Below are 14,020 nucleotides of genomic sequence, written 5' to 3'. Positions count from 1 at the left end.
AGGATTGAGGGCCCAGTGATTGGGAGAGGGGGTGGGAGAAGAAAGAAAGCGAGAAAGGGAACACACAGAGAAGAAGAGGAGGAGGAAGGAGAAGAGGAGGGGGAGAGACCAAATGTCTGGATTATATAGGGAGGAGCCTCTGGGGAAAGGGCAGTCCAGGTTCTGGGCTGGCAAGTTCAAGGTTGAAAGTGGGGAGGGTATGTTAGGTAGGGGCTAAGGGATGCTGGGAGAACCTGGAGGCCAGACCTGCTTTGATATGTAAAATATGCACCTCAGTCCCTTGTCCTTGACTAAGACAGACACTCTGTAGCATATGCTAGCTTTTTTTTTATGCTAGCTTTTTTTTTTTTTTTTTTTTTTAATGTATGGCTGTTTTGTCTAGAAGAGTGCAGGATTCTCTGAACTAGAGTTATAGGTGCTTGTGAGCTTCCATGTGGGTGCTGGGAACTGAATCTGGGTTATTTGCAAGAGCAGCAAGTATTTTTAATTGTTGAGCCAGCTCTCCAGCCCCATTGGCTAGTTCTAGGTCTTTACCACCATCCATCCATTGACTGCTGAGCTGTCGGAGACCAGACCTTCCCTTGACCCCCTTTTTTTATTGGATATTTTATTTACATTTTAGATGTTATCCCCTTACCCCATTCCCTCCCCCTGCCCAGGAACCCCCTATCCCATCCCCCCTCCTCCTGCTTCTATGAGGATGTGCCCCCACCTACTCCCTCCCACTCCTACCTCCCCACCCTCGAATTTCCCCACACTTGGCGTCCAGCCTTCATGAGACCAAGGACCTCCTCTCCCACCTATGCCCCACAAGGCCATCTTCCCCTACATATACAGCTGGAGCAATGGGTCCCTCCCTATGTCCTCCCAGGCTGGTGGTTTAGACCCTGGGGGCTCGAGACCAGACCATCTTGTTGTTGCTTTGTTTGACCTGACTCGCAGTGACTTCTAGGAAAAACCGTTTCCTCCACATTTTATAATTTAATAGTCACTTCGAAGATTAAAAAGTTCATTAGTGTTTACTCTTCCTGCAAAACAGTTAATTTTAGAATGACACTTTTGTCCAAATTCCTTTCAAATTTGAAGTTTATATATTTAGTTTAAATATTCTTTTTTTTTCTAAAGGTAATTGTACCTCTATCCATTTGGGGGGACTGATAACGTTTGTATTCACATGATCACCACACAGAGTGAACTGTGTAACTGGTCTTTCTATAAATTGTACATTAATGTCACAGAATAACCTTGAAACCAAACCATCCAGTCAGCCAATCACAGCAATGATGTTTCAGCCAATCACAGACTAACAATGGATCACATGGTGCCTGCTAGACCTGCGGCTTAGGAATAGGCTGTTTTCGACCGTTTATCCCTCTCAGGCTGTTTAACTGCCAGGCGTGCAATGCCGCTGGAGTAGAATAGGTCTGGACCTTGTTAATGCAACTGCTGGAAGCTTTCCTGTAAGGATGTTCACCCAGGAACCAGCAGAGAACCTATCTGTGTTTCCCATGACATATAGGGGGAATTCAGAGGTGCTGGGGGCTGCTGAGACTTGAGTGGGAAGCTGAAGTGCCTGGCAATATTGAAGCCATAGCGTCTGGGGCCGCTGCTTGGGGTCACATTGCTAACTGTAGCCCAGCCTGAGTGCCCTCCAGCGTCTGGCACAGGGTGGGGAGGTCAGGGCCAGGGACACGACAGAATGACAGCAGAGTTCATCATAAGAGAGAGCTGGAGCGGGGCTGTGAGGACCAGAAAGGAGAGGAGGTTGCTAGGGTAATACGGGAGCCAGGCTTGGTTAGGGGCCGGGAAAGCTGAAGGAGAACTCTGGCTCTACACCGCCTCCTGTGGGCTTCAGGAAAAGTGCAGGCCTTCAACTTTCTCCTCATCTCAAGATGGTGAGAGGCCCTGTCTAGAAGAGCGAGCTACACCAAGATGGGGAATGGAGCAGTGTGCAGCTGCTGCCAGCCAGGCGAAGGCTTTAGGATTCTCTTCTGGACAGGGAAGACATTTTCCTTTCAATGCCTCGGTGCCCTTCAGCCGTTGTAGGAGTGGACGTGGTGTCGTCGCTACTGTCAGATCCTGGACATGGCAGCAGGTAAGTCAGGGGACCCTGGACCCTACACAAGGAACAAGTGTACACAGGCCTTGTGGAGAAATATAGTTTGGAAGAAATGGACCCCGTGAGGCTTTTGTGATGGCTTTAGGGTTGCAGAAGTGACCCTTACCATCGGAGGAAGTTACAGAATCCCTCTGCGTGCCATGTGCCAGGAAATGAGGCGCGCGCGCGCGCACACACACACACACACACACACACACACACACACGCACACACACACACACACGACCTGAAAGATTATCCAGATTTTTTTGTCATGTGGACTGTGAATCTATAATACCTTGATTTTATTTTGGAATTTTTTTTCAAGATGTATTTATTTGTGTAGGCATACATACTCTTATCTGCATGTGTCCCTGCATGCCAGAAGAGGGCATCAGATTCCATCATAGATGGTGGGAAACCACCATGTGGTTACTAGACATTAAACTCAGGGCTTCTGGAAGAGCAGCTAGTGCTCCTAACCACTGAGCCATCTTTCTAGCCCCGGGGAAAATATATTTTTTTTATATTGTGTGTGAGTTAGCCAGTGAAAATCACATTAGTGATAGTGTCATAAAAAAAATAAATAAAAGCAATGATAGAAAAAAGAACTTGAGACTGGAGAGCTGGCTCTGCTGTTAAGAACACTGGCTGTTCTTGCAGAAGACAGAATTTCAGTTCCCAGACCACAGCCAACCCTAGCTCCAGTTTCAGGGGCTCTGACACCAGCCTCTGGCCTCCCAGGCTCCTGGCACATACATGGTCCACATACAAGCATGCAGGCACAGCCTATGCACATAAAATGAATTTGAAAAAATGACCCATATATTGCAACCCCAGAGTGTTTTAGTTTCGCTGCTCATTCCCCTTCATACAATATTAACAACATTCCCCATTTTGTAGCTGAAGCAAGGGAAGTTTCAAGACGAGCAGTAAAGTTTGCCTCACTCCAGGGACCACAGTGCACAAAACCCGAGCATGCTTTTCTCTGAGCTCTCCTCCATGTTGAAAAAGGTATGTAAAACATTCCCAGGGTCAGGTTACCAGATAATAAAACTGGGGGAGGGGTTGGTGCTTATTTTGAAGCTTTAGAAGGATCCCGAACTTGAGAGGCATCTTGGGGTTGTGTGATCATTACTGAGAGGTGATAAAAATCCTTAAGGCATCAGTGAGAGGCTAGTGTCCAGGGCCTGAACTAAGCAAGCCAAGTGCTTCAGGCATGATTGCAGCAGATGAGGGTGAACTGTCGAAGCCAAGTGAACACAGAAGAAGCCCTGTTGGCCACTGTTCCTAGAGGACAAGTTAGCATCTTCCGTTCCTCCTGAGATGGCTGTCATGGTGGAGTGAGCATGACTGTGTGGGACCATAAGTCATGTAGAAGCCACTCTGGAAGAGGTATTGGATCTTTGAGGTTGTATATGTCTCTGTCAGTGGTGTTTGTCAGAAGTGTGTAAAGGTCTCTGTGAGAACTCTGGAGTACAAGCTCATATGCCATCTCTGTGTGGTGTCTGTTATTGTAGAGTGTCTCCATGTTGATCGGAAGTCTCTGTATTCTCACTGTGAGTACTGTGCCCTCTGTGCAGTGAGGGAGGCATTTCTGTGCAGGTCCATGGCCTGGTCTAGAAGGCTTGGTGAGAGTGACAGTGAAGGTGTCTGTGAAAGGCCCCGTGGGAGGACTACGGGGCTCTCTGTGGAGGGGTCTGTAAAGGTTTATGGAAGGGAAGGTCAGAGGGAGATTTTTGGTGCTCTCTGTGTGGGTGTTCCTGATTGTCCTTGTGGGAGGGCAACTTCCCAGGTGTCTGTGTAGGGAATGTAAAGGTCTTGGGGGTGTGGTATCTGAGGGGAACCTTGGGTGTTTTTCTCATGGGGTTCTATCATAGGAGTCTTTAAAGATGAGTGTGGAAAGGCTGGGAGCTAGCCCGTCAGTTAAGAGCATACACTGAGGATTTGCTTCCCAGTACTCAGATCAAGTGACCCACAACCGCCTGTAGTTCCAGTTCCAGGGACTGGAAACTTCCATAGGCACTTCAGGTGCATACACACACATGCACACACGCATGCACACACACACACATTAGGAAAAAGGTTACTGTGGTGTTCTGATAGTGGGAATCTTTGTGGAGGACTTTGGGTAAATGACTGCTCCCCAGTTTTGGCGATGGTCCTCATGTCCATGTTGATGGACCCGGGGACGTGAAGCTTAGCTGGAAGCTGAGTGAGGCCTAGCCAGGACCCTTTCTGGCCTGCTTAGTGACCAGGCAGAACCTGCATTTTGAACAAGTCCCTTCTCTTGTATGAGCCAGCCCAGTAGGATAGCCTGGTCTCCTGCTGGTCTTGTGGGAAGGCCAGTGCTGGAAGCCCAGAATGACTTATTGTTTGATCCCAGGTTATGTTCTTGATCACATCAGGGACCCTTCTCTGCCCCGAGTGTAGTACTAATGCCATGTGTGTGTATAAAAGTCACCAGGGTAAGAGTCACATTCAGAATTCGTAGCTCTGGCTTTCCCATCAATTAGTGACCCATCCTTTCTGGAATTAAAAGGGCAAGAACATGCAAAGTAGCCAGCTCAGATTATCAGAGTTGCTCACATGTCAGCATCTCCTGTCAAGGCCAGCAGCACACATTTCTTCTTTACAAAACATGGTTATGGAATTTCACCATTGTAGACCTTTTAAACATTATTAAGAGATTTGCCAAAGGTAAGGTAACTCATGTCTCTGCTTGTTCTCAGAAATCTCAAGATAGAGATGAAGAGTCTGTTTCTCCAGGCTTGTGGTTTAGACCAAGAGCAAGGGTCACTGGGATGGTGTCAGAGAGAGGAAGACCCATCACAAGAGTTAGTGCTATGTCCTATGAGGGCAGAGGCTCCTTGCTCATGGTAACCATGACTGCACACACAGGCCTGAGAAGATGGAAAGGCAGGAGAGCCTTGGCCAGGGCGACACACCTTTCAATTGCCATCCTGTAGTTACCACACCTACACACCACAGGAATGCAGGTTCAGTGTGGCACCTCGGAGGGTATGGGGAGGAGACAAAGACTGGGGAAGATGACACTACTTTGTCACCCAGGCTGAGCCAAGGGGCTTCCAGGCTGTACTTCCACAGGCTCCACCATGGAGAATGAGATTCTGTCCTGGGGATTTCATTTCTCCCAAGGAATCCCAGGACCTAGGAGACTACGACAGCCCCAGCATTCCTGAACCCTCCATGTGATGTGTGAGACACTGGGCCACCTTTTGCCTCTACACACATATACCTTCACCTGCACTAACGTAGAACATAGCCAGAGGGTCAGGTTGAGCAATACCCTGAGGTGGGGTCCCTGGAGGGATGGTGCATCTCCTCATATGTGAAGACTTTCTACCTTGTTTCTCTGGTGCTGGGATGAGAGTCTCACAGTGCAGCTAGGGAATATGGGTGAGTGTGTATGTCAGTGTTATTGTCACGTCTCTGTGTGCCCTTTACTTCTAGAAGCTTCTCCAAGGATGACCAAATGCTGACCCTGCCTTGTGCCCAGCTCAGTGCAGACAGAAACCACTGCACTGAAGGAGAAACACAACCAGGAAGCAGTCCCCATCCTGAGGAAGCAGCCATTAGGACACAGATGGTATGCTCACATAAGAAGTAAAGCTTTTCCTTTGTGGGGATTTATTTTCATTGAAAAATCTTTCATCTGCCGACTTGTGTGAGAAGCATTGGGTTGATCAGACGTGCCACCTTACTGAGTGACTACCTGATGGACATGGTAAAGGTACCCAGAATCCTGTCTTTTGTGGACTATGTGGGAAGAGTCTCCTGGGGACACAAAATTTCTGGGAAACAAGGCCTGACTGCTGTCCCTGTTTGTGAACAACTTATTCTTCATTGGATGGCTGTGGCCTCTGGGGCTGATACGATGGCCACAGCTTATGTCTCTCATCACTCTGGTTTACTGTAGGTCATAGTGACACCACTGTTGATGGGAGTAGCTGCCCTCAGAGGGCTGGTGGTTCCTCAACTTGGCATCTTCAATATGATGGGCCACTATGTGTCAGAGCCCATCATTTGCACTAGGCTGTAACGAAGTCATGAGCATCCTACTGCCCCATGTATAGGAAGAGATTCCTTTGGACGTAGTCCCTGCAGCTCTGTAGGGACTTTCACATACTGCAGAACTTTCCTAATCCTCCTCTTAAAATGCCTTTTTGGGGGACTGTCACTTCTTTGATGGGCGTAGGGAGGACTTACTCCCCACAGTGCCCACCTAGTTTCCTGACCTGAGCATGGGCTCAGCTCACCAGCTTGGGAGGCCCTCACCCCTGCAAGTCTTTTTCTTGATGTTCTGCTCTGGGCCTCCCATGGCCACCTCTTTCCTTGTAGAAGAATCCTGCTGGGACTCCTTCTGAAACCTTCTCTTTGGCTACCAGCTCCTTCTGCTCTCTGCTGTACCTAAAGCTCATCCAGAGTGCAGAAAGTCACCAAAGTCTCCATGTTGTTTCTAGGTGCTCTGGAAGATGCTCAGAGAGATGCAGAGAGCAGGCTGGCTGGGTGGGGAGTGTGGCACGGAGTGGGGGAGGACCAGGCAGCATTCTTGAGACTATTTCGTTAAGTGCATACCTGTCACTATTGTGCTTCCAGGCCTACATTCTAAAGTGGAGGAAAGGTTTTTACTGGTCTTGAACCTGACCTCGCCAGATTCATTGATAACTCAGGCAGTGACACCATGTTGTGAGGGACTCAGCAATGACATCGATGCCACACCTCCAGTGACTTCACAGTCATGGTGGTTCCATCACTAATGACTGGAACCCTATTTCAGTCTCCATGGTGGTCACACTTCTTCACTGTCTTCTGAGGCCACACCCACCCACTCACCTGCTGTGTGTCACCCATCTTCTTTGCAAGGCTCAGACTTGAGTACATGCTGAGTCTCTGGGTTCTCTGGACAGCCTTGCTCTGGCAGGTTCTGTCCAGGAAAGAACAAGCATGGTTATGACAGGGCAGGCAATCTCCTTGTGCAGTTGGATGGTTCAGGCAGAAGCAGATAGGGTCCTTCTTTGAGGCCCCTGAAACCCTGCAGATAACCAGGAAGAGAGAGGATTCTGCAACATGGCAGCTGACTTGTGCTGCCTGTGCCCTGGACCACCTGTTCCCAGACCCTACTTGTCCTTAGGGGTTGGAGATGAGGTGGTGAAGAATCAACGGCACAGACTCTAGGGAGCAGGTGAGAATGTCGCAGCAAGCACATATGAATGCTGCTGCAAGCTTTCTAAATAATCTGGTCTCTCAGGCAGTCTTCAATTAGGTCTTCCTGCAGAAGTTGCCTTTGCGGCTGTGCGGGCCACTGGCGTTTATGCAGAGGTGGCCACCGCTGTTCCTCCTACAGACTTGAACCTTTTGATGAAGTTTTTCCAGGAACATGGCAACCCTAGCAAGAAAAACAGGTGGTAGAGGTGTGAAAGGCAGCCCAGGGAAGGGATGAGGCTGGAGCATCCCTCAGCGTGGGGTCCACTGGCTCCAGAACCCTGCAGGTTTGGGCCCCACCTGAGCCTCACAAGATACTGGGTGTCTTGTTTTCTGACTTAGGTGAGACCTCAGGTCAAGTAAGGAAGGCTCTTGGGTATTCTCATGGGATGTCTAACCCTTCCAGGATGCTGGGTTTATGGGCTGAGGAAGCTGGGCTTTGGGCAAGCATGGTTGACGGCAGGCTGTGATCAATACACATTGGGGATCACCCCGATTACCCTGCTCCAACTTCCTGCCATGATTGACTTGCAAGATGTCCTATAGATGTTTTTTATTTGAGTCACTAGATAAGGGACTTCTGGAGTGACACTTGCCAGGTCTCACCAGGTACACCCTGAGCCTTTCTTATGTCCTCCAGCCCCTTTGCTGGGTGATGGTTCAATCCCAGTGTAGATCTTCTGTTCTGCCTCATCTCCCTCTAGTCTCTTCCTTACACCTTTCAGTTTCACCTCTTAGCCTTCTTAGAGGGCCTTTCAGAGCTAAAGGTCCCCATCATCTATGCGCCCTTGCTGCCTTCACAAGCAACTGTGCACTTGTCTGTCCCTGACATTGACATGCCCTGAGAATCTACCCTTCCCACATCAGGCCTGTCCCATCTGAAATGAGGCCTTGCTGCCGTTCATGTCTGGTGGCTGCTTCTGGCTGTGTTGCGTCTTCACTGCTGATGATGGAATGTACAAGAATGACAGAGACTGACGTGGAGGTCTGTGTGGCCTGGTTGCCCAGGGGAAGGTTGAGAGTGGGCTCACTGATTGAATTTTGGTAGTCATGGAGGAAAGTTTTACCTTCGTCCATTTCAGTCACTCCAGGAAGGACAGTTCATTTAATTGGCACCTTCTGCTGAGATAGAAGGCCGTTACAACACAGTCTAATCTAGGATGATTTTTAATGAGAGTGTAGAGTTTGGCCTGGGTCTGGACCTTAGCCACAGGCCATAAGTTAGGACTAGGCCTCATTGCGAGGCAACACTAGGCCTGGGAGGATAATGGAGGTCGCGAAGCCTCATGTTGAGGTGGGAAAGAATGAGAGATTGTGGAATGAAGCAGCTTAGGGTATGCAGAGGAAGAGTTTCCAGAGACAGGCAGGAGCCAGCAGTGACTCACTGAGCAGGGAGCACATGTCATAGCAGTACCTGCTGCATCTCTGCTCCAACTGACCCTCTGAGCTCTTGTGGGAAGAAGGCTGCTGAGAACTGGGGAGTTGCTCTTCCATTTCGTGCTGCAGAAGAGGGAAGAGTGAACTCATCATGGCTCTGTTGTGAGCTCTTGTGGTGGCTTCAGGAGACACGGAGGTGCAGTCTGCAGCCCGGGGCGGGTGAGGTCAAGAGGCCTGGTAGGCAGAGTAGGGTCAGCACCTATTGCCTATGGGCCCACAGCTGCTCTGACCTCAGATGCCCTTCCTATCTCATGCACCATAGACGTATCCTACCCTGCCTTGACTTTCCCTACAAGGTAAGGCCCAGGCCTTGGGGTCCCATCAGAGATACTGGTAAGCATTATGCAGAAGTGTGGCAAGTTCCTTCTTGTATTTACACAGTTGAAGGCAGGTTCTGAGTCTCTTCTACTACCAGCCGTCTCTACAGGCTGGGCTCAGAGGCTGGACAGACGACGGACCCACAGACTGATAGGACAGTGTCCTTTAGGGGAGCCCAGGAAAGCGAAGACCCAGCACTGGTGTCTCGGGACAGAGGCCAGTGGCAGTGATTGCAAAGGTTCAATGGGCCACATCACGGATAAGGTGCTTCTTTTACCAAATGCTGTGGTTTCCAAAGCTACCGTTGGAAACCACACTCGCTCATCACTGTTTCTCACTGATGAGTGAGAAAGAAGGAATTCTTTGAAAGAGGATTAGTTCTAAGGGTGTGAAATAATTTGTGCACAGAAGGACCTGGAGGTCCTCCTCCAAATCTGGGCAGCATGGCTTTACTCCCCCCACATCTCTCGCTCTCTGAGCATTATCTATGAATAGTTTCTTTCCAAGTGTAGAACCTAGAAAGTATTTCCAAGCTTGATTGCCTTCCCAGCAGCTTCTCTGTTAGGCTTCTGCACTAACGTTCTCTGATACATGGCTCTACTCAAGGACAGGAAAACAGGAGATGAAGGACAGAGCCTACCTTCAGTGATGGGGTTGTTATCCCCTCTTTGCTATCTGCTAACAAGACTTAAAAATGCCAGGCTTACGGACTAAGGGTGCCTACTAGATTATCAATGTCCAATGCTCTCATTTCGCAGTCCATCCTGATAGTCCCGAGAACACCATGTGGCATGACACTTGCCTGCCATATAACCCCCAGGCAGTAAGGTTGGTACCCATCTTGGCCAGTTGGACTGAATCCTTTGGAGAAACATAAGCATTGAACCATCCCACATGACTGTCCCTAATGCACACCAGGGGCTCTGGCAGTTTCCCCGAAGACTGACCCTGTCCTAGCTGCACCCAGATGACCCACTGCCACAGCTGATGGGTGAGCAGAACATTGCTTTAGTGTCCAGAATGCCTCAGGTTCCAAGCAGTGGGCAACCCAGTGAGCGTCAAGTGGCTTGTCCACCAGGGGATGGGTCACCTAGCTCATGTCACAATGTGAGCAGTCTCTGGCTTTCCTAGCTCAGTGCTCTTGAGATCTTCTCTGTTACTGGTTGTGTTCTGAATAGGCTAAAGAAAATTCCCCAATGTCACAGTGGCCTCCTGGTCCTGTGCAGCTCTTTGCTGTCAATTCCAGGAATGATGCATGGGCTCCTCATGTTAGCAAGTGTGTGGTATGCTCCGTGGTTACACCCCCAGCAGCTTCCAGCATGGTGTCTGTGGGAAGGTGCCAGTGGTGTTGTTTTTTACATTGTATAGATTGACTGTGGCAATTCCCTAGTAATCACTTATTTTCAAGTCCATTTCTGGTCGCCTCTACCTCTATATTGTATGTAGAAAGTGCTGTTATCAGGACAAAATGCATCATCTCTGATGTCACAAACTACGTCACACTAAGCTCAAATTAATGCCTTGTCTCTGCACGGATGATGCTGAATTGTTGGCTTTTTTGATCCTTTGTCTCCCAAGTGTGATACAGTTGGCTGCTGCTCTGGTTGCACAATTACTTGATGCCTTGGCAACCCTTGGCTCCCTATGGATGTGGGTTTTGTTTACAGGGTGCACAAATTACTTCCTGGCTGCGCTCTACAGCCCCCTCGCAAGCTCAGTGAACACTGCAGAAGAGTGTGTGTGAGGTTGTAAGAGCCTATAAGGAAAGGTATAATATGTAGATTCCAATTACCAGGACTGTAGCAGGCTTGAGGTCAGACTGCTAGGAGTATTCCAGAATAATCCTAGCTACATTTTCCCACTTATTCTCTTGCCAACTACAAATGGACAATGGGTAGAGTGCTGTGGGCAGCTCTATAGTAAACCCTTGCTCCAGGAGTGAGACTCACTGGTGTCAGGATAACCATACCCCAGGAAGGAATGGAGATCCTTGTGTCCTCACCTACCTCTGTGCTCAGACTATGGGCAGCTCACTGCTGCTGTCACTCAGGCCCACACTTCTGTAAGTCCCCCTAATAAACTGTGCCTGTATAATCTGAGTTCTGTTACCTGTTTACCTGAGTTCTTTCACTTGTGGTCTCTTGCTGCTGCTGCTCAGGCATTGGGTATTCTACAAAGAATTCCCAGGAGATAAATGAGAAGGCTAGAAGGGCTCCATTTTTGGCTAGAATAAGTTCGTTTCTTAAAAGTTTATAGCACATTCAATAGCACATTCTAAGAAACACAATTTTTTTTTCAGGTCAGACTCTGTGGAATTTGTTCCATGTGTGTCCTCGGGTATGTTTTGCTTTGGTTCTGTGTTCTGAGCATTGAAAATTCATTTAGATCCACATCAAAGGTTAGACACCGTATCTAGGCTTGCAGATCACCCTTTCCATAGATAACATTTGGTTTTCTTTCTGATTCTCCTGCTCATGTTACCTATTCTATTCCAGATCCTCTCCTCACTTGAGATTGACTGTGCACACATTTTCAGCTTTCTGATGTGGAGAGTTCACAACTGTTGAGGTTTGATCTACTGTTATGTATTGCAGTGCTAAATACTGGTCCCCAAGGTCTGGTTGTCTCGGGGATGAGGAAATCCTCATGTACACTGAGTGATGCTATGTAACCTTGCTCCTTAATTTAAAACTATTGGTTGAATAAAAGTGCCTACAGCCTATAGCTGGATAGAAGAGAAGTGGGTGGGGCTTTGGTTCCTAGGTTTGGGGTTGGAAGCAGGAGACCATGAGAGGAAGAGAGGAAAGTTGGGGAGAGGAGAAGATGCCATGGGGTAGGTGAGTCATGAAAACATGGCCACAATTGGAGTAAGAGCAGCCCAGGGGAACATGGCAAATTCAAAACGTGGGGTTACTGATAGGGAAGTAGACATAACAGCATGGAGGGCAGATATCTATCCAGCTTTAGTGTTGATTAAGGCTTATTATAAATATAAAAGTTGTTTGTCTTTTATCTGGGAACCGAATGATCCAAGACAGGGTAGAAACCCCCAACTAATATTAAATATTTACCACAACACACAACTATCAACTCTTCTATGTCTTTCAGGACTATGTTTAAGATTGAGCACTTGATTATAAATGAGGCTTTGTGTAGCGTGGCTTTGCCTTACTGTGATTAGTTGAAGTGTTCTGAACACAAGACAGGCAGGACTGAGCTGTGATACTTAATAGATCTGTCCATTCCAGTTTGAAATCAGGAAAGTTATAACTTGAGGGGTCTTGGCACATGATCCCAGCTTGAGTTGAGAAGCATATGTATATGGCTCAGTACTTTAAAAACAAACAAAACCCAACAGTAGGGGAAGGTGATAGTTGTAGAATCAGAGTCTCCCCCTCCCTCCGTCCCTCTGTCATCACACCTATCTCAAAGGAGTCTTTGCAGGGGCCTCCCAGTTAAAAACCACACTTGCCCACTTTATTGTTGACAGTTTGACTACCTAAAAATTGTCTTCATGTCTTCTTGTTTTTGAGACAAGGTTTCTCTGTGTAACAGCCCTCCCTACCTGTAGTGGAACCAGCCCTGTAGACCAGGCAGGCTGTCCTTGAGCTCACAGAGATACACTTGCCCCTGCCTCCTAAATGCTGGGGTTAAAGGTGTCTTAATTTGAAAAACACTTAAAGCCAAAATGAGAAAGTAGTTCTAATTTAAAGATTAACCAAAGTTTAAACAGTGGGTCAATCCTGAGGAATCAGGAAGATGGGGATCCACTGTAGCTCCTACTGTGGCCGAGTTACCAGCCAGTGCCCACTCAGAAAAACTTCGCAAGGAACTTGCCTCTGTCTCTCTGCAGCTGCCTGGGAGATATCCCACTGCAGGATGGGAGGCCTGACAAGTCCTCTGCATTGTGTTCGAACAAAAAATGGGAGACAATGGCCCATCAAGTCAGGAAGCAAGTGCTCTGTATATGATGAGGTCAGCTCAGCCGAGGGGACATTCACTGTGGAGTCAAGGAAAGCAAAGCAGCACAAGCAGTCCATGAGTCCTCCTGTGTGAAGTGTGTATACATCTACAGGCAGTATGCCAGTCCTACTATGGGAAGTATAGACATCTACAGGCAGTATGTCAGTCCTACTATGGGACGTATAGAATTCTACAGGCAGTATGTCAGTCTTCCTAGAGTGCATTATTTACAGATACAGATGTGGAGAAAAAAATCAAAGCAAAGACAGACACAGGGAGGGATCCATAACCCTGCCATCCCTTAGGCCTGTTTGTGGACCCATGTCTCATCATACTCTTTCTTGTGTCTTTTCCATAAGATGAGTTATTTTGAATGCTTTGTACAAAATCACAGTGTAGATTCCAGAAACCCAGAACTTGATTGAGAGACCCATGTGTTATCGTAGGACCAGTCTTGGAAACACACATTATTGGCCATTACTTTCCAGTCGACCACAATGCCATCCGTGTATGGTGTGTCTGTGTATGCAGAAGAACTGAGAAAGGGAAGTGGAGTAAGGAAGGAGGCATGAAGAGACTCAACATTGGTAGGTGATGCCATCCCTGGGCTGGTCATTCTGGGTTTTATAAAAAAAAAGTAGGCTGAACAAGCCAGTCAGCAGTACTTCTCCATGGCCTCTGCATCAGTTCCTGCCTCCAGGTTCCAGCTCTGCTTGATTTTCTGTCCTGATGTCCTTTGGTAATGAACAGCAATGTGGAAGTGTAAGCCACGGTGTTTCATCCCAGCAATAAAAACCCTAACTAAGGCACATTGAAAAACACAGAAATATCATGGGAAGGTATTTTTGTTTTTTATTCCAGGTGTGGGGCTATGGGGCTGCTTCGGATTGTCTACAGCAGCTGGCTACAATTTGCCTCGTGCTCTAGCAGAGGCATGATTTTGCCAGCTGCAGATACTTTCTGCAGTTGTGTGATATG

General features: G+C 48.0%; 1 long non-coding RNA gene across 1 annotated transcript; it reads left to right on the top strand.

The window, feature by feature from the left end:
- The first annotated feature begins 1,349 nt into the window (after positions 1 to 1,349).
- LOC143443251 (uncharacterized) lies at positions 1,350 to 12,066 on the top strand. Its single transcript, XR_013112053.1, has 3 exons — positions 1,350 to 2,095; positions 3,002 to 3,112; positions 5,573 to 12,066. It is a non-coding gene; the product is annotated as an uncharacterized LOC143443251 (long non-coding RNA).
- Positions 12,067 to 14,020: the final 1,954 nt, after the last annotated feature.

The sequence above is a fragment of the Arvicanthis niloticus genome, chromosome 8 (genome assembly GCF_011762505.2).
Source record: "Arvicanthis niloticus isolate mArvNil1 chromosome 8, mArvNil1.pat.X, whole genome shotgun sequence".
NCBI classification, from domain to species: domain Eukaryota; kingdom Metazoa; phylum Chordata; class Mammalia; order Rodentia; family Muridae; genus Arvicanthis; species Arvicanthis niloticus.
This window is presented reverse-complemented; position numbering and strand designations above follow the sequence as displayed.